The 27,359-nt window shown below is 43.7% G+C and overlaps 2 pseudogenes; one reads left to right on the top strand and one right to left on the bottom strand.

Moving 5' to 3' along the window:
* Nucleotides 1–1,367: 1,367 nt before the first annotated feature.
* LOC119945030 lies at nucleotides 1,368–2,312 on the top strand (annotated as a pseudogene).
* An 8,878-nt stretch (nucleotides 2,313–11,190) lies between these two features.
* Nucleotides 11,191–21,183, bottom strand: LOC119945029 (annotated as a pseudogene).
* Nucleotides 21,184–27,359: the final 6,176 nt, after the last annotated feature.

The raw sequence follows: 27,359 nt of genomic DNA, 5'->3' as shown, positions 1-27,359 counted from the left end.
GAGACCTCCCCAACCAATACACACTCATATATGCAGGTACACATATATATATAGGACAGGCTTCAGACTGTAAGAGACATTATTACTCAGAGTACATCATCACGGGGGTGATATTTGCTTTTGAGATGGGGTGACCTCTCAAAACTCTGGAGATTTTTATCATCATGAATTTTTTTTGGAACTTCTGAAGAATTGCAATTGCAAGATCTGAATTAGTGATATATCTCCAGAGGTGACAGTTCCAGGCAATGAGTTTTATATCTTTCTACTTTTTTACTTTCTCCATATCTGTAATTTATTTTATTGTCTGCCTTTCCCACTAACTGTAAATTCCTTGAGGGCAGGGATCATGTCTACTAACTGTAGTGTCCTTTCTCAAGAATTCGGTGTAGTGTTCTTCTGCACAGAGAAAGAACTCAATGAACATTATCAATCAATCAATCAGTCATGTTTATTGAGTGCTTACTGTGTACTAAGTGCTTGGGAGAATATTATGGAATGATTGGTCGGTTGGATATGTTCAGGTGGGAGAAAAATAGGTTAGGGAGGACTACAATACATCGTTCCTAATGATGTCAATAAGTCACATTGCACATCATCACTGGCTGTCATGTGATCCTAGAGAAGGAGACAGTTATTCCTCCCTTCAGGGTGGTCAAACGTCTAAAGCTAAACTTTATCATATAGAATACCTGCCAGAAGCAAACCTTGTCAACAGAAACTATCTATGTGTCTGCATTCCTAGAGGAAGAGCAAGAGCCCTGTCCTAGTGGTCTGAGTAGGCAGACTCAAGTTGTCACTTCCCCTTGTTGGGGCTTCTCTCTGAAGAGAGGCAGGGGTTCAAATCCCATTTCTGACATTGCTCCCCCTCTTGACGGTAAATTCAGAGTGGACAGGGGATGTTTCAGTTACATTGTCATATTGTAGTCTCCCAAGTGCTCCAAATACTCTTCCAAACACGTAGTAAGTGCTCAATAAATATGATGGATGGGTTGATTGATTTATACATTAATAGCAAAGCTTTTTATGCTTATATATACAGAACCCATGGTATCTATGACTGTGTAGAATTAAACTCTCTATCTAATGACGAATTTGCTTCTGTCCTTTTGGTCTAGGAATATCCATCATCCATTTTTCAGCTTTGAGGGAAATTTCCCATCCTGGTGATTTGCAAATCATCCTGTTGCTTTGCTCAGTGAATGTAACAAATGACAAATGGAGAGCCCAGAAGAGATGGGAATGCTGATTTCTGATCTCTCACAGATGACTGGGAATGAAAGTTGAACAGGATGCCAGATTTCAGAATGTTAACCTCATGCTAAAGAGCATTAAATGCCATTTGCCTTCCTGTTTTCATGCTTGAAATGATGAGGGGAAACCAGAGCACTGTGACTGACTTCATTCTCCTGGGTTTTTCCAACTTTCCCAAACTGCAGTTTCTTCTGTTTGTGGTGCTTTTAATCATTTACTTCATTATTCTGGTAGGAAACATGGTCATTGTCTTCATCATCACCCTGGAACAGAGTCTTCACGTTCCCATGTACTTATTCCTGAGGATCTTGTCCATCTTAGAAACTTGCTTCAGTGGAACGATTGTCCCTAAAATGCTTGCGATTCTTTCAACGGATCACAAAACCATTTCGTTTGTTGGTTGTGTGGTGCAAATGTATTTCATTCTGTTCCTAGGGGTTACAGAATGCTTTCTCCTATGTGCAATGGCCTATGATCGCTACGTGGCCATCTGTAATCCCCTGCATTACCCTGTCCTTATGACTAAAGCAGTTGTCACCAAGCTAGCATCGGGTTCTCTAATTTCTGGATCAGTAATTGCCAAAATCTAAACCCCTTGGGTATTTAGCTTTCCATTTTGTGGCCGCAATAAAATTAACCACCTCTTCTGTGAAACTCCCCCGGTACCGGAACTGGTGTGTGCAGACACCTTCCTTTATGAAATCTATGCCTATATAGGCACCATTTCAGTGGTTATGCTTCCTTTCCTGATGATACTTCTGTCCTACATTTGCATCCTCTACACTATTCTGAAAATGTCTTCGACAGCAGGAAGACAAAAAGCCTTCTCCACCTATGCTTCTCATCTGACTTCTGTGACCCTGTTCTATGGCCCAGCTAATCTCACCTACTTGCAACCAAAGGCCAGTTACACTGCAGAGAGCAAGGAATTGCTCTCTCTGGCATATTCTCTGCTCACCCCCCTGCTAAATCCTGTCATCTACAGTTTGAGAAGCAGTGAAATGAAAGGTGCACTGAAGAAAATATTGAGAAGAAAACTGTGTTCCCCAGAACTGTAGACATTTTATTGGTTTGCCATAGAAAATATCTTTTTGCAGAATAAGTTAGATCTATTGTGAGGTAGAACTGAAGAGTTCAGAAGGCATAGTTTAGCCTTAAATGTGAATGGGTAAACACATGTGATTAATTCCACACTGTATTTTGAAACTTACAACAAAGCTCTAAAGGAACATTTTTGGAAATATTGCTAGGTTTATTTTCATGTTCTAATAGATGGAGGTGAAAAAGATTGTTTAAACCACCTGAATGAGGAATAATGATCAGGGGGTTGGAGCAGGAGGGAAAGGGTAGTGAACCTAAGTTAGAATTAAAGCTATATGAAGCTTTTCCTTTCTTGGCAATAAGCAGACTCTCTTTGAAGTTTCTGTTAATCATCAGGCCATAACTAGCAGCCATATTTTGTTTTAAAATCTAGGTACTACTCTCATCACTGATTTTCCATCCATTTCTCCTACTTTATCCTCCTTCCCTGACTTTCCCTTATACCTCAAGGCAGAAATCCAGTCTTCAGGGTCAGATTCGGGTTGCAGTTTGGCCTAAGGAATCCACCCTGTCAATCCTGCTATTCTTATAATGCAGTAAGGCTTTCAAAGCTCGTCAGATTTTAAAGATGGGAGGGGCTTTCAGGATCCAGGTCTGCAGCCCTGAGGTTACCTCCTGGGTTGTTCTGGGGGACCCCACTGATTCCTCCAATCTTTGGGTTGGATCTGACTCCCCAGATCACTTGTGTGTACCAGAACCCCCAAATCTCCTCTCTCCCATTCTGCCATTACCTCATCTCTGGCCCTCTGCCTCTCTTTCTCCCTAGAGTTCAGGATCTTGGTGGGGTGGATACCTGTGCCATCAAAGTCCCCACACTTATGAAGGATTTTCTTTGTCTGGCTCTCCTGTTCAAAATATGAATCTTCTCCACCAGGGCTTGTGTGAGGGGCATTAAAGCACCTTCTACCATCTTGCCTCTCTGTCTCCTGTTGTTGAAAATGGAACCAAAATCCAGTTTGGTCAAAGCCTGGAAGAATTGCACAGTTCTAATTCTCTTGGTTTTGGAGGGACAAATTGGGCTCATAGTTAATTATTTAAAAGAAATCAAATTCTTCCATGTTTACAAATATGAATCTATACACAGACAAAGATCTATGTGTATATATGTATGTATCTTATGATATGACATAGTCCTATTTCAAACTCTTCAGCACAAAGAAGAATGCATATATATGCATATACACTGTATGTGGAAAAGATTCATATATAGATATATTCACTTGTATGTAAGTACATACATGAGAACATGTGTATATATGAATCTCATAAGTGCACATGTTCATGTGCAAGTGAACACATGCATATGCACATAGATGCATGTAAACATACGTGTATAGGACAATAAGCCATGTTTTCTTCTCCAGTCACAGAATGGAAGCAATGAAACTTCCTGGAATGGAAGCAGTGATTATCTTCCTTCTCCCTTTTTGCCCCAAGATTCTCCAGGTAATTGGGGTTTTACAGAGAAGGAGCATGACTTAATGGAAAGAACATGGGCCTGGGAGTTGGACGTTATTGCTTCTAACTTTGCCACAAGTCTGTTGTGTGATCTTGGGCAAGTCGCTTAACTTCTCTATGCCTCAGTTACCTTATCTGTAAAATGGGAATCAAGATTATGAGTCCCATGAGGGACATGGACGGTGTCCAACCTGTTAACCTTATCTCTACCCTAGCACTTAGAACCGTGCTTGGCACATACTAAGCACTTAACAAATACCACAACTATCATTATTATTATTACCTTCCAATCCCCAGATTTACATAGCCACCGCCAATCAGTTAACCATCCAATATTATTTATTGAGCTCTAACTGTGCAGAGCACTGTACTAAGTGCTTGGAAAACTACAATGCAATAGACTGGGTAGTCACAATCCCTGCCCACAAGGAGTTTACAATTTAGAAGGGGAGATAGACATTAAAATGAATAGATAGAGGAAATGGCAGTGTATAAGGATATGTATTTAAGTGCTGTGGAGCTGGAGGTGGAGTAAATATCTAAGTGTTTAAGGGGTAAAGATCCAAGTGCATGAGTGATGCAGAGGGGATGGTAAATAGGTTGGGGAAACTAAGGGTTAGTTAGGGAGGGTTTCTTGTAGGAGATTTTACTTTAGTAGGAATTTGAAGATAGGGAGAATGGTGCTCCATGAATGTGAAATGGGAGGGAGTTCCAGGTCAGAGGGAGGATATAGGTAAGAGTCCGGCCCCAAGGCAGGTAAAATTAAGATACAGAGAGTAGGTTGGTGTCAGAGGAGGGAAATGGGCAGCCTGGGTTGTAAGAAATAATAATAATAATAATAATAATAATAATAATAATAATTGTATTTGTTAACTTACTATGTCCCAGGTACTATACTAAGTGCTGGGCTGGATACAAGCAAATCGGGTTAGACACAGTCCCAATCCATGGGGCTTACAGTCTCGCTCCCCATTTTACAGATGAAATAACAGAGGCCCAGAGAAATGAAGGGACTTGCCCAAGGGATTAGAACACCTGACCTTCTGACTCCCAGGTTTATGCTATATCTGCCGGGTAAAGTAGGTGAGGGAGAACTGATTTAATGGCTCCAAGCTAATGGTAGAGTTTCTCTTTGCTGTGGACATGGATGGGCAGACACTGGATGCTCTTGAGTGGGGAGACATCTTTTAGAAAAGAAGGTTCTGGGCAGCAGAGTGAAGAAAGGACTGGAGCAGGGATAGACAGGAAGCAGGGAGGTCAGTGATAAGTCTATGCAATAGCTAAGGTGGGATATGATAACTGCTTTGATTAACGGATTTTAGCAAGGTGGTGAAAGTAGAACCAACAGGATTTGGTGACAGTCTGAATATCTAGGTGGAATGAGAGAGATAAGTGGTGCTTCACTCCATAGAAACTACCCTCTCAAAGGTCATCAGTGACCCTGGCCTTGGGGTAGAGTGTCTAAAAGGTGCATGGCTATGGGCAGGAAAGTTCTAGGCCAGGGAGTGTTTCCAGGTTACTTAGGGCCCCAGGATCTCAAAATCCGTGGGCCCTGACATTCAGTCCATAGAAGGGACAAAACAGAACTTTACCTTTTTCTACCCAAGCCCTATCCTCCCCATGACTTTCCCATCACTGTAGTTTAGAAACAACACCATCATCCTTCCTGTCTTCCAAGCCCCCAACCTTGGCACTGTTCATTCATTCATTCTTTCAATCATATTTATTGAGTGCTTACTGTGTGCAGAGCACTGTACTAAGTGCTTGGGAAGTACACTTCATCTCTCTCATTCAACCCACACATTCAATCAGTCATGAAATTCCATTGGTTCTATCTTCTCAATGTAACTTCTCCATACAAAGTGCTACTATGTACCCCTCCAATCAAAAGGATTCTTCACTCAAGGACACCTTCCCTGCTATATAAACCTGCTTACGGCATTCTTCACCTCCTTTTTTCTCAGGCTGTAGATCATGGGATTCAACATGGGGATTACCGCTGTATAGAATAAAGAGGTCAGTTTTTCCGAGTCCAGGGAGTAGCTGGAGTTCGGCCGCTCATACATGAAGACTTTGGTCCTGTAGAAAATGGTCACAGCTGCCAGGTGGGAAGTTCATGTAGAAAAAGCTTTGTGCATCCCTTTGGCAGAGCCAATCATCAAAATGGCAGCCAGGATGATATATAAGAAAGGAGGATTTTTAGGGATGTGAACATACCCAGGAAGATTGCAAACAGGAGTAGTACAGTCTAGTTGATGTGGAGTTTGGAGTAGGGCTGTTCCAGCAGGAGAGGGAGGTCACAGAAAAAGTGGTTGACGACATTGGAGGCACAGAAAGATAGACGGAACATCAGAATGGTTTGCATTCACAAAACTCATGAGGTAATATCCAATCACGAGCTGGGCACAGATTTTGGGTGACGTGGTAACCGCATAGATCAGTGGGTTACAGATCACGACATAATGGTCATAAGCCATTGCTGCCAAAAGGTAGCATTCTGTGCTTGCAAAGATGACAAAAAATACATCTGGGTAGCACAGCCACTGAAAGAAATGACTTACCCTTCCTTAAGAAGTCTGATAGCATGTATGGAGTGACAGCATAGAAATAACCAAGATCCACTAGAAACAGATGACTGATAAAAAAGTACATGGGAGAGTGAAGTCGAGGGTCAATCCGAATTAACAAGATCATTCCAAGATTCCCCACTAACGTTACAAGATAGATCCTCCAAAATGTTCTGAAACATGCGATCTTCATCCATGTATTATCAGTCAGGCCCAAGAGGATGAACTCTGCAACTGAGGTATGGTTTCCACCAAACATCTCACCTCCAGGACTCATGCTCATTGTAGTTTTAAAGTAGAATCCGATTCTACTTGGAGAAGTACTACTTGGATTGGAGAAGTCAATCACTTTGCCCACTCCTACCTTACCTCATTGGTCTCCTCCTACTACAGCCCAGCCTACATACTCCCTTCCTCTAGCATTACTTACTCACTGTGCCCCGATCTCACCTACTTTGCTGTCTATCTCTTACCCACGTCTTCCCCATAACCTGAAACTTCCTTCCCTTCCATATACGTCAGATCACCATTCTCCCTACCTTCAAAGACTCAGTAAGGTCACATCTCCTCCAAGAATCCTTCCCTGATTAAGCCCTTTTTCCCCTCTCCCTTCTGCACCATCTATGTACTTGGATGGGTGACCTCTGGACATTTGATGTTCACTACTCATTCATTCATTCATTCATTCAATCGTATTTATTGAGTGCTTACTGTTCATTCATTCATTCATTCATTCAATCATATTTATTGAGCGCTTACTGTGTGCAGAGCACTGTACTAAGTGTTTCGGAAGTACAAGTTGGCATCATATAGAGACGGTCCCTACCCAAGAACGGGCTCACAGTCTAGAAGGACGAGACAGACAACAAAACAAAGCATATTAATAAAATAAAATGAATAGAACAGAAAATATGTACAAGTAAAATAAATAGAGTAATAAATCTGTACAAACATACATAAAGGTGCTGTGGGGAGGGGAAGGAGGTAGGGCAGGGGGGGATGCGGAGGGGGAGAGGAAGGAGGGGGCTCAGTCTGGGAAGACCTCTTGGAGGAGGAGAGCTCTCAGTAGGGCTTTGAAGGGAGGAAGAGAGCTAGCTTGGTGGATGTGCAGAGGGAGGGCATTCCGGCCAGCGGGAGGACATGGGCCGTGGGTCAACGGCGGGACAGGTGAAAACGAGGCACAGTGAGGAGATTAGCGGCAGAGGAGCAGAGTGTGCATGCTGGGCTGAAGAAGGAAAGAAGGGAGGTGAGGTAGGAGGGGGCGAGGAGATGGAGAGCCTTGAAGCTGAGAGTGAGGAGTTTTTGCCTGATGTGTAGGTTGACTGGTAGCCACTGAAGATTTTTGAGGAGGGCAGAAACATGCCCAGAGCGTTTCTGCACAAAGATGATCCGAGTAGCAGCGTGAAGTGCAGACTGAAGTGGGGAGAGACAGGAGGATGGGAGATCAGAGAGGAAGCTGATGCAGTAATCCAGTCGGGATAGGGTGAGAGATTGAACCAGCAGGGTAGTGGTTTGGATGGAGACGAAAAGACGAATCTTGGCGATGTTGCGGAGGTGAGACCAGCAGTTTTTTGTGAGGAATTGGATGTGAGGGCTGAACGAGAGAGCAGAGTCGAGGATGACACCAAGGGTGCGGGCTTGTGAGACAGGAAGGATGGTAGTGCCATCTACAATGATGGGAAAGTCAGGGAGAGGGCAGGGATTGGGAGGGAAGATAAGGAGTTCAGTCTTGGACATATTGAGTTTTAGATGGCGGGCAGAAATCCCGATGGAGATGTCCTGAAGGCAGGAGGAGACCCGAGCCTGAAGGGAGGGAGAGAGAGCAGGGGCAGAGATGTAGATTTGGGTGTCAATCAATCAATCAACCGTATTTATTGAGAGTTTACTGTGTGCAGAGCACTGTACCAAGCGCTTGGGAAGTACAAGTTGGCAACATATAGAGAGAGTCCCTACCCAACAGTGGGCTCACAGTCTAAAAGGGGGAGACAGGATGTCATCAGTGTAGAGATGATAGTTGAAGCCATGGAAGTAAATGAGTTCACCAAGGGAGTGAGTGTAGATAGAGAACAGAAGGGGACCAAGAACGGACCCTTGAGGAACTCCTAGAGTAAGGGGATGGGAGGGGGAGGAGGAGCCCGCAAAGGAGACTGATAATGAACTGCCGGAGAGATAAGAGGAGAACCAGGAGAGGACAGAATCTGTGAAGCCAGGTTGGATAGCGTGTTGAGGAGAAAGGGGTGGTCCACAGTGTCAAAGACAGATGAGAGGTCGAGGAGGATTAGGATAGAGTAGGAGCCGTTGGATTTGGTAAGCAAGAGGTCATTGGTGACCTTTGAGAGGGCAGTTTCTGTGGAATGTAGGGGACAGAAGCCAGATTGGAGGGGGTCGAGGAGAGAGATGGCATTGAGGAATTCGAGGCAGCGCATGTAGACGACTCGTTCAAGGAGTTTGGAAAGGTGTAGGAGGGAGATACGGTGATAACTAGAAGGGGAGGTGGGGTCAAGAGAAGGTATTTTAGGATGGGGGAGACGTGGACATATTTGAAGGCAGAGGGGAAGGAACCAGTGGGGAGTGAGCCATTGAAGATGGAAGTTAAGGAGGAGAGGAGGGACGGGGCGAGAGATTTCATAAGGTGAGAGGGAGTGGGGTCAAAAGCACAGGTGGCCAGAGTAGCACTTGAGAGGAGGGAGGAGATCTCATCTGAGGATACTGCTGGGAATGATGGGAGAGTAGTAGAGAGGGTTGAGATCAGGGGGGTTGGACAAGGGGGAGGAATGACTTTGGGAAGCTCAGACCTGATGGAGTTAATTTTACTAATGAAGTAGGAGGCCAGATTGTTGGGGATGAGGGAAGGAGAAGGGGGTTAAATGTATGGAAGAGCTGATGGGGATGATGGGCATGGGCGTCAATAAGGGAAGAGAAATAGTTTTGTCTGGCAGAGGAGAGGGCAGAGTTAAGGAAGGAAAGGATCAACTTGGAGTGAACGAGGTTGCCTTGGTGTTTAGACTTTCGCCAGCAGCGTTCAGCAGCTTGAGCATAAAAGCGGAGGCAGGCCGTGGCAGTGATCCAGTGCCGTGGGTTAGTAGTACGAGTGTGGCGAATGGAAAGGGGAGCGAGCTAGTCGAGCTGTGTAGAGAGGGTAGAGTTGAGAGCAGTAATCTGATCATCAGGATTCGGTAGAGAAGAAAGGATGCTCAACCACGCAGCAGTTATGTACATATCTATGAATTCTATATTATAAATTATTTACAGTAATGTTTGTCTCCCTCTTTAGAATATAAACTCATTTTGCCCAGGAAATGCATCTAGCACCTCTATTGTATTGTACTCTCACAGGTGCTTAATACGGTGTGCTACCCATAGTAAGCGCTCAATAAATACCACTGATGTTGAAGACGTTGATGATGACAAATCAAACACGGGAAATGTACTCACAACTTTGTCTAAGTTGGTGTCACACCGGAGATCACCAGTAGGTGTCGCCTCCACCCCCAGCCACAAATTCTTTCCTTCTTCAAAACTGCCTGTGTTGGTAATAGACAGCAGTATGTCAGAATCGATAATTGTTAGGTAAAACTACTTTTTCTACCCATCCAGGTTTCTCTCCCCACACAGTCCCCTCTCACTCTATAGCATCGTTTACCCTTTTAAAAAAATGAAAAGAAGCATCCTTGCCTAGTAGATGGAGCATGGGCCTGGGAGTCAGAAGGACTTGGGTTTTAATCCCAGCTCTTCCACTTGTCTGTTGTCTGATCTTGGGCAAGACACTCAACTTCTCTGAACCTCAGTTACCTCATTTGTAAAATGGGGATTAAGTCTGTGAGCCCCATGTGCGATATGGGCTGTGTCCAACCTGATTAGCCTGCATCTACCCCACAGCTTAGTACAGTGCCTGGCACATAATAAGGGTTTAACAAATACCTTTTTAAAAAAAAAAAGACTTCCTCATGGGCAGGCTTTCAGACCCTAGGGAGTTCTAGGATCGTTTTTCTGCCAAAGGTTTCAGTACATAGTTCCCCACTCCTCAAGAACCTCCAGTCATTGCCCATCCACCTCGGCATCCGACAGAAATTCCTTACTATTGGCTATAAAGTACTCAAACACCTTGCCTAATGAATGCCTACCAGCTCTATTATATTGCACTTTCTCAGTCACTGAGTATAGTGCTCTGCATGCAGCAAGCACTCAATAAATATGACTGATTGATTGATTGTAGGTGGGGTACGATTGAAGATGGGCATGGTGGCATGAAGGATAGCTCTCCATAGACCATACTGTCTCATGAAGACTTTGAACGAACCCTCTCGCTACATTCTATGCCAGCAGGGAGAGCAGGGATGGGAAGGGGGCTCAATTTGGTGAGGGTGGGTGTGGGTGAGCATTTAAGCCTGAGTTGGGAGCCCATTTAGGAGGATGGAACACTCCAATTCCCTAAACCCATTCTGTCCACCCCCATGCTTTAGTCACTTAATCCATACTGCCCGGGCTTGGGGAACTGGGGAACATTCCCATGGGAAACTTTGTTGGCCAGAATAATGTAAAAAAAGTAGGGTTGGGATGGGATAGGACAGAATAATAATGATAATGATGGTATTTGTTAAGTGCTTACTATGTGCCAAGCACTGCTCTGAAAAGGGTCAGGAGAAGGGAGAAGAGCAAGATGATGCAAAGTGAAAAGCAACACTACTGGAGAATTATCACCCAGGAAATAGACAGTTGACAGGTGCAGACTTCTTCCTGGGAATGGAAGTATCATCTTCAGGTCTTTTCAAGTGGCATGCTTCCGGTTGGACATATCTTATTCTTGTAGCTATCCATTCTCACTGATACTACTATTTCCTTGATAGTAACTCTGGTTTTATGAGGAAAAATGAGGTCAATAACTCAGGCAAACCATACATATGTTCTTGACCCAGGGTTCACTCAGACATACCTGTGACTTGCGAGTGTTCACCAACAGCACCGGCAGCACACAGGCCCGAGGATATTCTGGTGGGCATTCACCTAGCATAGGTGCTATTTCAAATCTTCTTGGAAATTTACAAGAGACTTTACTGAAATGCGAAAAAGCTTTATTGCATCCTGGACAATTCCTGAATGACTGTATTTGGTGTGGCTGCTTGGAAATTATTGCACAGTGGTTATTATTTCAAAGAACTTCACACTGTGGAATTATGCATGGTAAAGGAGTAATTGGGTAAAGCAAGAGCTAGCTTTCCCAGGCTCATACCCAGAACATCTGTTGTACCAGAAAAATCTTTTAAAACCAAAAAAAGTCAATAAACAGGAAAGGGGAGGGTCCATGCAAGCAGGCCTCAAAGCATTTAAGCAGTTTTTGTTTTTTTAAATGGTATTTGTTAAGTGCTTAATATGTGCCAGGTACATTATTTAGCACTGAGGTGGATTCATTCAATGGTATTTATTGAATGCTTACTATGTGCAAAGCACTGTACTAAGCACTTATACAAACTAATCAGGTTGGACACAGTCCACGTCTTACAGTCATAATCCCTATTTTACAAATGAGGTACCTGAGGCACAGAGCAGTTAAGTGACTTGACCAAGGTCACACAGAAGGTAAGTGGCAGAGCCAGAATGAGAGCATACATTATTCTAACTCCCAGGCTCATGCTCTATCTACTAGGCCATTCTATTTCTCCTCAGCATTTAAGAGCCGGGGAGAAGTGTCCCCAAAAGAAGAGTCCCCATTAACATTTCCACTCCCTCCCTCATATGCCCCTGCACCAACTAATTCCACAAGTTCCCCCCTTCTCCTGGTACTCTCCTTTAGGAAGTGCTATCTCACTGGGGTTGGAGAGAGGCAGACCCAAAGCAGGGGGCAACTGAACTTTCCTTTTAGCTGGAAACTAATGACCCGAGATGAATTAATGCCCTGTAGGACTATGATCTCCAAATATCTAGACTTTTCAAATATCTAGCAGTGGATACATTCCAAAGATTCTGGATTAGTAGGAGATCACTATCAATTGTTGATTCATTGTTTTCTACACTAGTCAGTGAGCTCTAAATGGGGAAAATATTCCTCTCTCCAGAAAAAAATACAAATAAATAACTGAGGCTTCTACCATTGTGAGCCTGGGAGCCAGAGGACCTGGGTTCTAATCCCATCGCATCCACTAGTCTGCTATGTGACTTTAGGCTAGTCACTTCATTTCTCTGGGCCTCAGTTTCTGCCTCTGTAAAATAGGGATTAATTATTGCTCTCCCTTCAACTTAGACTGTGAGCCTGATGAGGGACGGGGATTGTATCTGATCTGATTATTTGGATCTACCCCAAGGCTTGGTACAGTCCTTGGCATGTAGTAAATACTTAACATATAGCATCATTATTATCCTAACTCTTGGGTCTAGACAGAGAATATTTTTCCATCCTGTACAATTGATTACCCGGAGATGAAAATAGAAAGAAAGCTCTCCCCTCTGTGGCTCCCAGATTCTTGTTCTGAAGAGGTAGGAGTGATTATATTGGTTTTGAGGAATGTAGGGATCCAATCCCTTGAGATTTTGACAGCCTATATGACAGTCCCCAGTAGCTATTAGGCAGATGGCTGGTAGGGCTTAATTGTTCAATTCTCAGTCCAGAGAATATGAACCTATAGTCAGGGAATACAGGTCCTTTAAATATAAACCAAGAAAAGCAGTTGCTCCATGGAGTTTGAGGAGCTATTTCATAAACTAGTGCAATCTGCCCCACCAAAACCTTTTGCCCCACTTAATCCAGCCCCAGACAATAAAATGCAACCTGTTGTAAACCTCTCCTCTCTGGATTCAAATAGCAATAATAATTGTGGCATTTATTAAGTTCTTACTGTGTGCCAGGCATTGTTCTAAGTGCTGGAGTGGTTACAAGCAAACTGGGTTGGGCACCATCCCTGTCCCACTTGGAGCTCACAGTCTTAACCCCCATTTTACATATGAGGTAGCTGAAGCACAAAGTCAAGTGACTTGCCCATGGTCACACAGCAGATAAATAGCAGAGGTAAGATTAGAACCTAGGTCTTTCTGAATCCCAGCTCATGCTCTATCTACTAGGCCATGCTGATACTCTGCAAGGATAGGGCGAACTATGGCCTGAGAACAAGTATGTGCTCATGTTCAGAGAAAAATGAAATAGGGATGTCTTGGGAGATCAATCAATCAATCAAATTTATTGAGCACTTACTGTGTCCAGAGCACTGTACTAAATACTTAGGACAGTACAGTACAATAGATTGGGTAGACACATTCCTTGTCCACTAGGAGCTTACAGTCTAGAAGGAGATGGGAGAGGATAGGAATGTTGGGAAATATTTTGAAGCTTTATGAAAATAGAACACTCCTATTAAAGCATAATTAAAGTGATTTTGTATTCAGTAACCCAAATAATAATTGGGGTATTTGTTCAACACTTACTCTGTGTCATGCATCACTGTGGTAAATATAAGATAATCGTTTCAGGCACAGACCCTGTCCCACTTCGGGCTCATAGTCTAAGATAGAGTGAAAACAGGTATTGAACCCCATTGTACAGATGAGGAAATTTAGGCACAGGGAAATATTTGCCCAAGGTCACACAACAGATGAGGTTGCAAGAGTTGGGATTAGAATTCAGCTCTACTGGCTTCTAGGTGTGTGCTGTTTCCCCTAGGCCATACTGGTTCTCAGGCATGTCTGCAGATCTCTGCCCAATATGTGGAAATATTGGCTAACACTGAGTTTGGGCTGGATATGGGTGGGGCTGGGTGATCTGTTCCTTATCATCCTCAGTGGTATTTATTGAGTGCTTAATGTGTGCCGAGCACTATAGTAAGCACTTAGGAGAGTACAATACAACAGATTTGGTAGGTTCCCTGCCCACAACAAGCTCACATGGAGTGGAATTTAGCAGTCTATGTAGGAAGGAGAACAGGTATTTATTCATAATTTTAAAGATGAGACACTCACTGAAATCATGAGTTGGGAGAGATAGGGAAACTCAGAAGAGGTCAAGTCTTTAGGATTTAGATATGGATCTTTTAAATGCAGAGCTAAAGAGCAAATAGAAATTGAATGAACTGCTAAAAAGAACTTTCAGAACAATTCCAGGGTTCTGTATTACAATCAATCAATCAATCAATCAATCGTATTTATTGAGCACTTACTGTGTGCAGAGCACTATACTAAGCGCTTGGGAAGTACAAGTTGGCAACATATAGAGACAGTCCCTACCCAACAGTGGGCTCACAGTCTAAAAGGGGGAGACAGAGAACAAAACCAAATATACTAACAAAATAAAATAAATAGAATAGATATGCACAAATAAAATAAATAAATAAATAAATAGAGTAATAAATATGTACAAACATATATACATATATACAGGTGCTGTGGGGAAGGGAAGGACGTACGATGGGGAGGATGGAGAGGGGGACGACGGGGAGAGGAAGGAAGGGGCTCAGCCTGGGAAGGCCTCCTGGAGGAGGTGAGCTCTCAGTAGGGCCTTGAAGGGAGGAAGAGAGCTGGCTTAGGGGGTGGGCAGAGGGAGGGCATTCCAGGCCCGGGGGATGACATGGGCCGGGGGTCGATGGCGGGACAGGTGACAACGAGGTACAGTGAGGAGATTAGTGGCAGAGGAGCGGAGGGTGTGGGCTGGGCTGTAGAAGGAGAGAAGGGAGGTGAGGTCGGAGGGGGCGAGGTGATGGAGAGCCTTGAAGCCGAGGGTGAGGAGTTTCTGCCTGATGCGCAGATTGATTGGTAGCCACTGGAGATTTTTGAGGAGGGGAGTAACATGCCCAGAGCGTTTCTGGACAAAGACAATCCGGGCAGCAGCATGAAGTATGGATTGAAGTGGGGAGAGACACGAGGATGGGAGATCAGAGAGAAGGCTGATGCAGTAGTCCAGACGGGATAGGATGAGAGCTTGAACGAGCAGGGTAGCGGTTTGGATGGAGAGGAATGGGCAGATCTTGGCAATGTTGCAGAGCTGAGACCGGCAGGTTTTGGTGATGGCTTGGATGTGAGGGGTGAATGAGAGAGCGGAGTCGAGGATGACACCAAGGTTGTGGGCTTGTGAGACGGGAAGGATGGTAGTGCCATCAGCAGAGATGGGAAAGTCAGGGAGAGGGCAGGGTTTGGGAGGGAAGACAAGGAGTTAAGTCTTGGACATGTTGAGTTTTCGGTGGCGGGCAGACATCCAGATGGAGATGTCCTGAAGGCAGGAGGAGATGCGAGCCTGGAGAGAGGGGAGAGAGCAGGGGCAGAGATGTAGATCTTTGTGTCATCAGCGTAGAGCTGATAGTTGAAGCCATGGGAGCGAATGAGGTCACCAAGGGAGTGAGTGTAGATCGAGAACAGAAGGGGACCAAGCACTGAACCTTGGGGAACCCCCACAGTAAAGGGATGGGAGGTGGAGGAGGAGCCTGTAAAAGAGACTGAGAATGAACGACTGGAAAGATAAGATGAGAACCAGGAGAGGACGGAGTCTGTGAAGCCAAGGTCAGATAGCGTGTTGAGGAGAAGGGGGTGGTCCACAGTGTCGAAGGCAGCTGAGAGGTCGAGGAGGATTAAGATAAAGTATGAGCCGTTGGATTTGGCAAGCAGGAAGTCATTGGTGACCTTTGAGAGGGCAGTTTCCGTGGAATGTAGGGGACGGATGCGAGACTGGAGGGGGTCGAGGGGAGGGTTGGTGTTGAGGAATTCTAGGCAGCGCGTGTAGACAACTCATTCAAGGAGTTTGGAAAGGAATGGTAGGAGGGATATGGGGCGATAACTAGAAGGTGAGGTGGGGTCAAGAGAGGGTTTTTTTAGGATGGGAGAGACATGGGCATGTTTGAAGGCAGAGGGGAAGGAACCAGTGGAGAGTGTGCGGTTGAAGATGGAAGTTAAGGAGGAGAGAAGGGAAGGAGCGAGAGATTTCATGAGGTGAGAGGGAATGGGGTCAGAAGCACAGGTGGTCGGAGTAGCACTTGAGAGAAGTGTGGAGAGCTCCTCTGAGGATACTGCTGGGAAGGATGGGAGAGTAGCAGAGAGTGTTGAGAGCCGGGGGCTTGGGGAAGGGGGGGGGGGGAGTGACTTTGGGGAGGTCGGACCTGATGGATTTGATCTTGTTAATGAAGTAGGAGGCCAGATCGTTGGGGTTGAGGGAAGGAGGAGGGGGAGGAACCGGGGGCCTGAGAAGGGAGTTGAATGTACGGAAGAGCTGGCGGGGGTGATAGGCATGGGTGTCAATAAGGGAGGAGAAATAGTTTTGTCTGGCAGAGGAGAGGGCTGAGTTAAGGCAGGAAAGGATAAACTTGAAGTGAACGAGGTTGACATGGTGTTTAGACTTTCGCGAGCAGTGTTTGGCAGCTCAAGCATAGGAGTGAAGGAGGCGGACAGTGGCAGTGATCCAGGGCTGTGGGTTAGTGGTACGAGAGCGGCGAAGGGAAAGGGGAGTGAGTGAGTCTAGCTGAGTAGAAAGGGTAGAGTTGAGAGCAGTAATCTGATCATCAAGACTGGGTAGAGAGGAGAGGGAGGCAAAGTGGGGTGTGAGGCACTCAGAGAGATAGATGGGGTCAAGAGAGTGGAGATCTCTGTGAGGGAGTAATATGGATTTACGGGGAAAGGAGTGTGAGTGAGGAGGCAGGTGAGAAGATTATGATCAGAGAGAGGGATTTCAGAGTTGGTGATGGTGGCCACAGTGCAGCGATAGGAGATGATGAGGTAGAGAGTATGACCAAGTTGGTGAGTGGGTGAGGTGTCGTGGAGCAAGAGGTTGGCAGCGTCGAGGAGAGATAGAAGGCAGGCGGCAGAGTAGTCATGAGGGATATCCATGTGGATGTTGAAGTCTCCGAGGATCAGAATGGGCATGGAGAAGGAGCGAAGGAAGGTGAGGAAGGGGTCAAAATCGTTAAAGAAGTTGGAGGTGGGGCCTGGAGGGCGGTAGATGACTGCTACAAGAATCTGGAGGGGGTGTATTGTATTGCGCTTTTTAATATGCCTTAAAATATCTTTCCCATTGAAAGTTGAGGATGCCTCAAATGGACTCTTGGGTTTTAATTTTATTTTATTTCATCATTTTTGACAGTGAGTTCATTGTGGATAGGGAATGAGAATACCAATTCTGTTGTATTGTACTACCCCAAGCCCTTAGTACAGTGCTTAGTACAGTGCTCTCTGTACACAGTAAGTGTTCAATAAATATGATTGATTGGCTGAGTATTTTATTTTGAATTCCTTTCTCATTACAATATTCTGTAACATGCTGTATATGTTGTATCACTATGCTGATGCTATACATGGGGTTTATGAATGTTTAACTCTGAACCATAAGCCTCCAATTTTCCATTCACTGTGGTATTTGCCGCTGAGAAAGTTAAGCACTTTCCTTCTGTTCCTTCCTCTCTCCCTACCACCTCCGGAGGTGGTGGAGTGGTGATGGAGGTCCCCTAGCTACACTTCACTCCTCTAATGCTAACCTATTCACTGTACCTTGATCTCATCTATCTCACTGTCCACATCCTGCCTCTGGGCTGGAAAATCCTCCCTCCTCTTAACTAATAGACAATTACTCTCCCCCATTTCAATACCTTATTGAAGGTACATCTCTTCCCTCACTAAAACCTCGTTTCCTTTTCTTCAAGTCCCTTCTGAATCACCCTGACTTGCTACCTTTATTCATTCCCTCCTACCAGCCCCACAGCATTTATGTACCTATCTGTAATTTATTTATATTAATGTCTGTCTCCCCTTCTAGACTGTAAGTTTGTTGTGTGCAGGGTGTGTGCTTGTTATATTGTACCCTCTCAAGTCCTTAGTACAGTGCTCTGCACACAGAAAGTGCTCAATAAATGTGATTGACTGACAGACTGACTGATTGGGTGCCGAGGGGGAAGGTGTTTGAGATGCAAATTGCAGCAGCCTAGGTCCCATAAGGAAATAAGACTTGCAGAAGAGAAGGAAGGTGTCTACAAGAGTTGGGAATGTTATACTTGTGGAGAAAAATATTTATTAAGGGAAATTTATTTATCTATTTAGAAAATTATCTATTCATTCCGATATTTTTACATTTAATCTAGTGCTTTCTTTTTATGACCTTAAAAGAGTCTTCCAGGCAGTCATTTATTAATTCTTCCAGTGTATTAATAGGCTTCTAGAAGAGTTGAATGGGTTTTCATGTTTATGCACTAAGAACTGAAGCATTCTACTATTCTATTTATTTTATTTTGTTAATATATTTTGTTTTGTTGTCTGTCTCCCCCTTCTAGACTGTGAGCCCATTGTTGGGTAGGGACCGTCTCTCTATATTGCCAACCTGTACTTCCCAAGCGCTTAGTAAAGTGCTCTGCACACAGTAAGCGCTCAATAAATATGACAATGAATGAATGAATGAATGAAAGGCTGAAGAGATGGGGGCTCTGACCTGAGGGTCCTTGCTGGTGTTCTCTTTTCTAGGACTGGGTGAAGTGATGAGGCTGCCCCAGCTCCCCGCTGCTTTGGGCCAGGGGAGGTCAGAAGGGTGGGAGCTGGTCCTAAGGTTGTTTGAACCCTGCTTGGGCCACACTGGCAGGAGCTCCAGAAGAGACCGACGGAGAGAAGGCCCACGGTGAGGGAGGAGGCCACATAGAGAGTCTGGGCTTGAAGTCCTGGACCAGAGCCCTCCTTCAAGATCTCTGCCCAGATAACTTCCCCTTCCTTCTCCAGTGGGTGACTTCTGCCTGTCATCCTGCTTCTGGCCACATCATTATAGGGCACAGATGAATCATTCTGCTCATAGCATTTTTCACCTCTTTGTTTCACAGGCTGTAGATAAGGGGGTTCAACATGGGTACGATGATGGTATAGAAAACAGAAGCTACCTGGTCTTTACCCAGGGAGTAATATTTACTTGGCTTTAACTGTGTAAATATTAGAGGCCTATAGAAGATGGTGACTCCCATGAGGTGGGAAGCACAGGTGGAGAAAGCTTTTTTCTTCCCACAGTGGAGCTGATCTTCAAAATGGCAGAGATAATAGCCATGTAAGAGACTGAAATCGTTATCAGAGACATTGTAAGTGTGGAGTCAGCTAAGATAAAGATCATGATATCTGTGTTGTGTGTGTCTGTTCAGAACAAAACGAATATTGGTGAGGTATCACAGAAAAAATGGTGAATTACATTAGAGTTGCAAAATGGCAACCTAGCTATGAACAGAGGATTTATCAGGGAGTTTGTAAAAGAAACTCCATATGACCCAACCATAAGCCATATGCATAATCTTGAGGACATAACAGAGGAATAAAGCAGTGGGTTACAGATAGCTACATAATGATCATAAGCCGTTGCAGAGAAGAGGAAGCATTCTGTTCCTACCAAAGAAATGAAAAAATACATTTGGGCAAAGCAGCCAATGAATGAGACTTTCTTTCTAGATGTTACTAAACTCTCCAAGGTTTTGGAGTAATGGCTGTAGAGTAGCTCAGATCAACAAAAGACAAACCTCACAGGAAAAGAACACATGGGGCTGTGAAGCTGAGAGTCTTTCTGGATTATCAGGATCTGCCCTAGGATCCCCACCACAGAAATCATATAGATCAGGAGAAATACCATGAAAAGGACCAGTTGGGTTCTTGGAGAATCCGTCAGGCCCATGAGGATGAAGTCGGCCATTCCTGTATCATTTCCTGTGGTCAGTGGCTTCAGCATCTCTCCTCTAATGAGAAATGAATATTGAAATTCAGAGGAAAAATATTCCTACAGTTTGGGGGATATTAGGAGAATTAATAGAGAAACATACTTAGGGATACTGCTATTTGATCACATTTGGTTCGATATCTGTGCTTGGATAGAGGGAAGTCAGAGAAGCCCAGGTTTTCCCTTCTTGGGCAACAGCGATGGGAGAAGTTTATGTTCACTTTCAATGGAGAATGCTTTCGATCCTGCAGAGTCATTGAACAACTACATAGAATTGAAACGATGTTGCAATAACTCCATTTTCTCTCACCTATTACCACAACCACAAAGGGGTTCTGCGCGCGCGTGTGTGTGTGTTTGTGTGTGGTGTGTGTGTGTATGCTTGTGTGTAAAGGGGGCAGAAGATGGCCATGGGGGTAAACATGGCCTAGTGGATTGACCACGGGCCTGGGAGTCAGAAGGACCTGAATTCTAATCCTGGCTCCACCACTTGTCTGCTGTGTGACCTTGGGTAATTCACTTAACTTCTCTGTACCTCATTTACCTCATCTGTAAATTGGGAATTAAGACTGTGAGCCCCATGTGGGACAGGGACTGTGTCCAACCTGATTAGCTTGTGTCTACCTCAGCACTTAGAACAGTGCTTGACACATAGCATTAAACAGATACTATTATTATTATTACCCACCCTGTGAACTCCTACTCTTACAAAAGGGATTAGAATGCGATTCTTCCCTCTATTTCCTCTTCTGACTTACTTTTTCTGGTTTCTCATCTTTCAACAGGTTTCAGCCTATGTTAAAAAATTATTATTATTTATTAATCATTTGCTAGGTTCCAAGTGCTGGGATAGATGCAAGACAATTGGATGGGACCCAGTCCATGTCCCACATGAGGCTCACAGTCCAAGTGGGAGGGAAGACAGGTATTTCATCCCCATTTTACAGATGGGAAAATTCATGCATAGAGAAGTTAATTAACTCCCCCAGGTTCACAAGGCGACAAGTGATGAGTCAGGGAATGGAACCTCTGTCTACTGACATACAGTCCAATGCTGTTATCCCTAGATGCTAGCCTCAGGTATATAAGAAACACCTCAAGCATGAGCTTAAGAGAGTGGAGAGTATGTCTCAAAGAATACTGGGAAGACCATCTATATAGCCTTGGCACCATCTTGTCGCTGATTCCTTGCTATTTTGCGTCCCTGTTACAGGGATTCCACACATGTGGTTAGCACTCTGGACTCTGAATCCAGCGATCTGAGTTCAAATCTCGGTGGGACCTAAATTCTGGGAAGCAGCATCGCTCAGTGGAAAGAGCATGGGCTTGGGAGTCAGAGGTCATAGGTTCTAATCCCAGCTCTGCCACTTGTCAGCTGTGTGACTCTGGGCAAGCCACTTAACTTCTCTGTACCTCAGTTACCTCATCTATAGAATGGGGATTAAGAGTGTGAGCCCAACGTGGGACAACCTGATTTCCTTTTATCTCCCCCAGCACTTAGAACAGTGCTTGGCACATAGTAAGTGCTTAACAAATGCCATCATTATTATTGAGAAGCAGCGTGGCTCAGTGGAAAGAGCCGGGCTTTGGAGTCAGATATCATGGGTAATATCAATTTGTCAGCTGTGTGACTTTGGGCAAGTCACTTACCTTCTCTGTGCCTCAATTCTCTCATCTGTAAAATGGGGATGAAGACTGTGAGTCCCACGTGGGACAACCTGATCACCTTGTATCGCCTCAGCGTTTAGAACAGTGCTTTGCACATAGTAAGCGCTTAACAAATACCATTATTATTATTATTATTATTATTATCTTTGATGAATGCAGGCTGGCGGCGATAGTCTCCCTTCTTACGTCTCAACACAACTTCCATTATGATAGCAGAGCCAGAGGGATCTACCTCCTGTAGATATATATATATATGTCTTTAAATTACATATAGCGAATAATTTATTTATACTGATGTCTGTCTTCCCATGTAGACTGTAGGCTCATCGTGGGCGGGGAATGTGTCCACCAACACAGTTGAATTGTACTCTCCCAAGCGCTTAGTATAGTGCTCTATAACTAGTAAGCTCCCCATGAATACCACTGATAATGATGATGATCATACAAGTTGCATTATTGTAAACTCTGAAGCTCACTCTGGAAATTTCAGCTGAACTTTTAAAAAAGAATTACTTCATTTAGAAATCACACATATGGCATTAACTTACAAAAATCTCTATAGTGAAGCTGATATGTTTATCCTTCTTCCTCAAATTTTCAATTAACTGAAGTCAAATTTGTCCTTTTGTTTAAATGAATCAGGTTACATCATGAAGAAATTTTGAGGGGTTTAACTTTAATTTATACTTTGGTTGCCATTTCAAGACTTTTTACAAAACTCTAGGAGCCTAGTTATTATGTAAACTTTCCAGGACACCAGTATATAATCATACAACTTTTACTACAGAATTGTAACTGAGCAGAGACATAATCACAGAGACATAATCACTTACCTTTTATAGTGGTTGCCAATTCTGATTAGGTGATATGACAGAGTTAAGGAAAGGGTCTACTTGAAATTCCAACTCTCCTTAGTCAATGGGATCTTTCCAAAAGGAGAATGAGTATAAAAAATGCCATATATTAAAGGAAATTTTTTTGATGTTCTTTAAAAAGAGAAGGATGCCATCAGAAGGTTTTTTTAAGTCTACTAATATGATATAATATCAAATTGTTGCCCATTTGTGAGCATTAAATTATCATTGTGGGGTTAAAGAAAATGCATCCCTCCAAGAATCACGTTATTCAGAGGAAGTTGATAACATTCTCCATGAAACCTCTCTCTACTAGTTTGCCATTGCAGATTTTCCTTTGCTACTAAATGGATTTAGTTCCCAAGAAGTATCAAAGCCCTCTGATTTAAATCTTTTATCATCTGATTTAATTTCAGTCATAAATTTTTCATGTGCTTTCCTATCCTCTTTCCCTGGGCAAATAAAATATTCAGATTAAATCCAAAACTGCACTAGCCATTTCCAAGGAAAGATCATGCCAGCATTATTTATAAGGATTCTGGGCAGTGTCAGTTTCTGATCTGTTCAACACAGTGCTGACAGCCTCTCCCTCTGTTGAACCTCAGAACATCTCTCCAGCAGAAAGTCAGTAACCAAACGAACTTTGTTTCTCCTGAGGCCGGGATTAAATTGGTCAAATGGGTCATTTCCAAAGTAAGTATATGAGAAAGTTTTTCAAAGACAAAAGTTCAGAGCAAGATAGACCCAAGTGCACTGTGTTTCTCCAAAATGTGTGATTTCTCTAGGTTTTTTGGATAGGACACTATTAGGAAATTTGGGGATGTTCTGCAGATACATTAATCAATTTAGAGAAAATGTGATGTGTTGGATGAAATAGATAAACCCCAGGCGTGGCAGCAGACTTGGGACATACCCTATCATGTGAATGTTCTTTGTTGAAATGTTTTATGAGCTTGTAATCTCTGCATTACAGAAAAATGAGACTTTTTACTTTTTTTAATTTTTTTAAAATATTTGTTAATAATTTACCATCTGCCAGTCACTGTACCGGGTGCAGAGTTGTAATAAACTACAAGGTAATTAGGTTGAACACAGTCCCTGTCTCATTTGGGGCTCACAGTTTTCATCACCATTTTACAGATGAGGTAACTGAAGAACAGTGAAGTAAAATGACTTGCCCAGGGTCACATAGCAGACAAGTGGAAGAGCCAGGATTAGGACCCACGTCCTTCTGACTCTCTGGCCTGTGCTCTACCCACTAAGCTGTGCTGCTTCTCATGGTTTGCATGATTGACCTTGATTCTTCTCTTTCAAAATAGGACCTGTACATGGTCTTCATTGACCAGGGAAAGCCTCTTTTCATTTTGTAAATGCTGAAGACCTGGGGGTCATCCTGCTCAAGTTTGGCTTTCCCAAATTTATTATCAGCATATGGTCACACTTTATTGGAATGGCAGTCAAAGTTCTGGATAAAAGCTATTTAACGGACACCTTTTGCTGTCACAAATGGTGTTAACCATTGCACTGATGCTTTTCACCATAATGTTCACAGTGTTGCTGAGTGACACATACTAAATATGGAATTTGGCAGCTATATACAGAATTTCCTAGGAGGTGGACTCTTGAATTTGCAGGGCCTTTATGCAAAGACAATGATTGCAAATACTCTCATTGATGAACCCCTGAAAGCTTTGGGCTGACAGCCTGAAAAACACTGACATCGTACTTCAACCAAGTCCAGTTTCCTAACTCCTGCTCGAAATGCTATCCATTGATGGCGGGCAGCTTAATTCTGCTCCCTGAAGTGCAGGCTTTCACCAAATGCTGTTCAGAGTGGCCAAGTGAAAATAACATAAGAGCCTGAGAATCAGAAAGCGTTCTAATCACAGTTCCACCACTCGCCTGCTGTGTGACCTGAGTGCAGTGTGACCTTGGACAAGTCACTTCACTTCCCTGGACCTCAGTTACCTCATCTGTAAAATGGGGAATGAGACTGTGAGCCCCAGGTGGGACAGAGATTGTGTCCAACCCGACTTGCTTGTATTCACCTCAGTGCTTAGAGATTAGCACATACCAATCCCTCTTTGGGTCTCACCTGGAGTGTTTCCAATACTGTACCAGTATCAACTATGGGGAGGGGGGCAGGGGGTAGCGTCAAGCAGAGGCATATCCATTTCATTCCTAGCTTGGGCAGTGGCTAGCTAGTGGAAGACAATCTGTTACAAGTCAAATCTCACTGTGCTGGGCAGCAGCAGCACAGGAGAGATTTGAGGGTGGACATTCGAGTTTACTTCATGGAAGGAGGCAATAGTAAACCACTTCTGGATTTTTACCAAGAAAACTCTATGGATCCACTACTAGAACGATTGCAGATGGAGGTGGGTCATTCTGGGATAGAGGTGTCCATGGTGCCGCTATCGGTTGGAGTTGACTCGACAGCATATGACAAGACAAGCACATACCAGAATTATTATTATTATTACCTTACATGGTAAACGTCTGGAGGGAGAGGATCTCGTCTGCCAACTATATTGAGCTGAACTCTTCCAAGCACTCAGTAGAGTGCTCTACACACAGCAAGCAGTTAATAAATATCATTGATTAACTTCTCTGTGTCTAATTCCTCATTTGTAAAATGGGGATTCAATAACTATTCTCCCTCCCCCTTAGAATGTGAGACCCACATGAGACAGGGACTGTGTTTGACCTGAATACCTTGTATCTACCCCAGCATTTAGTACAGTGATTAACAGTAACTGTAATAGTAATAGTAATAGTATTTGCTATTATTATTATCATTATTATTACCATCTACCTACCCCAGTGATTAGTACAGTGCTTGGCCCAAAGTAAGTGCTTAACAAATACACAACTATCATTATTGATGGCTATGCGTCTAGATGCATAGGCTTGAGCTGTTCAGCATTTGGAGTGTTGCATTTGGATTTGTAACCTTTATTTATGCATCCTCAGCCCAACAGCACTTATATGCATATCTGTAATTTGTTTATTTATATTAATGTCTGTCTCTTCCTCTAGAATGTAAGCTCATTGTGAGCAGGGAATATATATACCAACTCTGTTATATCATAGTCACCCAAGCACTTAGCATAGTGCTCTGCATACAGTAAGTGCTTAATAAATGCTATTGGTTGATTGATTGACTGATTGATTGGAACATTGGCTCTGGAAAGAAAGGGATGCCAGCAAAGATTTGATATCTGAGGTTCAATTGTCAACACAATATTGTTAGACTGTAAGGTCCTGTAGACGGTAAGCTCACTGTGAGCAGGGAATGTGTCTGTTAATTTTTATATTGCACTCTCCCAAGCACTCAGTACAGTGCTCTGCACACAGTAAGTGTTTAATAAATACAACTGAATGACCATGAAGAGGGGACACCACATGGACAGTATATACAGCAACTTCATCAATTCCGTTTGCACTGCTTGAAGCAAATTACCAGCAGAGACTGACAAGAACACATCCCACACTCCAGTGGCCAAATAGTCCATACTGAAAACAAACAACGTATAGAGAAGTAGCAAGCTCTCCAAAACAGGAGAGATTTTCTAAGCAGCAGAATTTAATGATTACAGGAAGATGGTTCAATTTCATTTTTTTTTAGCATTCTAAGGCAAGTGTCCCTAGAGAAAAGACTTTTCTCTTCATTAGTCTCGGGAGAGCTTTTTTACTGTCTTTCTTCTTCAGGTTGTAGAGCAAAGGATTCAGGATGGGAATGACTTCATTATAAACCACAGAAGCTCCTTAATCATTCTGGCAGGGAAGTGATATTATCCAGTTGTGGGTAAGTGAAGAAACAGGGTCCCTTACAATAGTGTCACCCCATGAGTGCGAGGTGAAAGTGAAAAGACTTTATGTTGGGCATCAGTGGAAAAGATTGTTGGGACGGCAGAGAGAGTAGGGCTATAAGAGATGGAGAAGATGTGAGTTAAGCCCTATTTTTCCTTCGTATTCATTCATTCACTCAATCGTATTTATCTAGTACTCCAGTGGCTACCAATCAATCTGCATCAGGCAGAAACTCCTCACCTCAGCTTCAAGGCTCTCCATCACCTTGCCCCCTCCTACCTCACCTCCCTTCTCTCCTTCTACAGCCCACCACGTACCCTCCACTCCCCTGCTGCTAATCTCCTCACCGTGCCTCCTTCTCGCCTGTCCCGCCATCGACCCCCGGCCCACGTCATCCCCCGGGCCTGGAATGCCCTCCCTCTGCCCATCCACCAAGCTAGCTCTCTTCCTCCCTTCAAGGCCCTACTGAGAGCTCACCTCCTCCAGGAGGCCTTCCCAGACTGAGCCCCTTCCTTCCTTTCCCCCTTGTCCACCTCTCCATTCCCCTCATCTTACCTCCTACCCTTCCCCACAGCGCCTGTATATATGTATACATGTTTGTACGTATTTATTACTCGATTTATTCATTTATTTATTTTACTTGTACATATCTATTCTATTTATTTTATTTTGTTAGTATGTTTGGTTTTGTTCTCTGTCTCCCCCTTTTAGACTGTGAGCCCACTGTTGGGTAGGGACTGTCTCTATATGTTGCCAACTTGTATTTCCCAAGCGCTTAGTACAGTGCTCTGCACACAGTAAGCGCTCAATAAATACGATTGATTGATTGATTGATTGATTGATTAAGTGCTTGGAATGTACAATTTGGCAACAAAGACAATCACTGCCCAACAATGGGCTAGTAGTCTAGAAGGGGAGAGAATGACATCAAAACAAGTAAACAGGCAACAATAGCATCAATATAAATAAATAGAATCATATATATATATATCCATCATTAATAAAATAAATAAA

Source organism: Tachyglossus aculeatus, chromosome 24 (assembly GCF_015852505.1).
Source record: "Tachyglossus aculeatus isolate mTacAcu1 chromosome 24, mTacAcu1.pri, whole genome shotgun sequence".
In the NCBI taxonomy this organism is placed as follows: Eukaryota; Metazoa; Chordata; class Mammalia; order Monotremata; family Tachyglossidae; genus Tachyglossus; species Tachyglossus aculeatus.
Note: the sequence above shows the minus strand (reverse complement) of the source record. Positions and strands in the feature narration are given on the sequence as shown.